The sequence below is a fragment of the Sinocyclocheilus anshuiensis genome, unplaced genomic scaffold, assembly GCF_001515605.1.
Source record: "Sinocyclocheilus anshuiensis isolate Anshui unplaced genomic scaffold, SAMN03320099.WGS_v1.1 scaffold1859, whole genome shotgun sequence".
Classification (NCBI taxonomy): domain Eukaryota; kingdom Metazoa; phylum Chordata; class Actinopteri; order Cypriniformes; family Cyprinidae; genus Sinocyclocheilus; species Sinocyclocheilus anshuiensis.
The window spans coordinates 184489-186944 of record NW_015551109.1 but is presented as its reverse complement, the minus strand read 5'-3'; positions in this window follow the sequence as shown (position 1 = coordinate 186944).

Below are 2456 nucleotides of genomic sequence, written 5' to 3'. Positions count from 1 at the left end.
GAAGAAAAGTAATCAGATCTAGCAGTTTTTAATGCTTTTCTGTAGGATAGGGTACTTTCCCGCCATGCAATACGAAATACCTCTAGTTTTGTTTTCCTCCAGCTGCGCTCCATTTTCGGGCTGCTCTCTCTAGGGTGCGAGTGTACTCGTTATACCACGGTGTCAGATGAGTAGGTCCTGACACGTGTTGTCTAACCCCAATAGAGTTCAGAATGTCTATGAATGCTAATCTCAATGCATCTTTTTCATTATCAACATGGATATTAAAATCACCAACAATTAAAACTTTATCTGCAGCCAGTACTAACTCGGATATAAAATCAGCAAATTCTTTAATAAAGTCTGTATGGTACCCTGGTGGCCTGGGGATTTATCACAGGAGATTTATCATTAACACTTGTTTCTCTGGATAATGTTATATGAAGCACCATTACTTCAAACGAGTTATACTTGAAGCCCGCTCTCTGAGAAATACTGAAAATATTGTTATAATTTGTAGCAACACCTCCCCCTTTAGCTTTTGGACGTGGCTCATTTTTATAACAGTAATCTTGGGGGGTAGACTTGTGTAGCGAATCAGCTCAATGGGGAAATATGAATAATTAATCATATTAAGGGAAATAACTTTCAGACTGTACAACTCTACACAGAGCTTGTAGCATAAATCTGCATGATTAAGTGAGTCCAGTTACGAGCAAACAATGAACAACGTCAAGTGTGATACAAGTAAGACTTTATTAACTACATAAACACTTAATCTAGTCTAACATACACACGCACACGCACACACGCATACAGTTGGTTTAGGAAAAGGAGTTAAAGTTTAGTCCATTTTTACTGTGCATTGGGTCTTTCCTATGGAAAATGTTTCTCTACCCAAATTCCTTTGGGCAATAAAACCAGTGATATCAGCATTGGTTGCCATGGTGACCAGGGGCCTGGTGTCGTTCGCAGACATCCTGGCACCCAGTATGTTTATTGGGTGAGGGGTCTGTGAAGATTTGTTAATCTAATGAATAACTGATTTGTTAAATCTAATGAAAAATGGTGTGTCTGATTGGTCCAGACGCTACACTCATTTAAAATAATGTAATCATCAGGTTTTAGCCAGGTTTTTGTCAAACAGAGCACATCTAGGTTATTATCAGTGATCATATCACTTACAAAAAGTGCTTTCGTAGAAAGGGACCTGATATTCAATAAGCCAAGCTTTATCATTTTTTATCCGTATTACATCTGTTTTTTATTTGTTGAACATCAATTAAATTGTTACTTGTAAATTGGTTTTGGACGTTTTTTGTATTTGCTAGTTCGGGGAACACACACAGTCTCTATAGTGTGATATCTAGCTGAAAGAGTCTCTATGTGCTGAGAATGAACTGATTTCTGTGATGTGAGGCGGCTAGCAGATGGTCGGTTTAGCTAGTCTGTCTGCTTCCTGGCCTGGGCTCCAGTTAGTCAAGTACAAACTCTAAGACTCCCTTCCGGGATCCAGACCAGCAGAACCTTAATTGTATGTGTCCAGTGTGAGCACTGGACACATATGATCACAGAGCTGCCATCTGGAGGAAGTCTTACCAATTATTTGTTTGTTATGTTCCTTCCAAGAGGGGTCTGCCTGCTACTAAGCAAACCCTCAGTCGGTGGATCGTTGATGCCATCTCCATGTCCTATGAGTCCTCTGGTCTCCCCTCATCCTTGGGGTTCAAGGCTCACTCCACCCGAAGTGTGACAGCCTCCAAGGCCTTCCTGTCAGGTGTGGCTATGCAGGATATTTGTAATGCTGCGGGCTGGTCTACGCCGCTCACTTTTGTCAGGTTCTATGACCTTAACGTTCGTACTGCTCCTGGTTGCTCCGTCCTCTTGCTGTAGTTGTGCTACGTACATACACACAACGCAGGGACTTGAAAGTCTGGCGGCGTGGGCATTCTCGTTCCGAAAGCGTTTTGACGCAGCTCGAGTTTCTGAAGGGGAACGCCTCAAGGTTACGTATGTAACCTTAGTTCCCCGAGGGAACGAGATGCTGCATCTCTTGCCATACTTCCAGCATCCCTGTGAGTGCTTCCCTCATTCTACCAGAAGCTGCTGCTGTTTCCACCGCATCTGCTTTTAAAGCTTCCTGGTTGCTACGTCACCCTATCTGTGACGTCTCACCCATCTATAGGGCTGATTACACATGTGATTCAGAGATGGAGGCGTTCCCAAAGCGTTTTGACACAGCATCTCGTTCTCTCTGGGAACTAGGGTTACATACGTAACCTTGAGGCGTTTTCTTTGTTTGGTTAAGAAGATTTATCTGGTTCCCTGCATTATTAGGGGTTCAAGCATCTAGTGCTGAAATCCTATTATAATTGTAAAGGTTTGTATTATTATTTTTCTTCCCTAAAACTGATCGTGCAGACCAAACTGTAAGGCCTAGAGAGCTGAAACTTTGTCAGATGGTAGTAGTATTGACC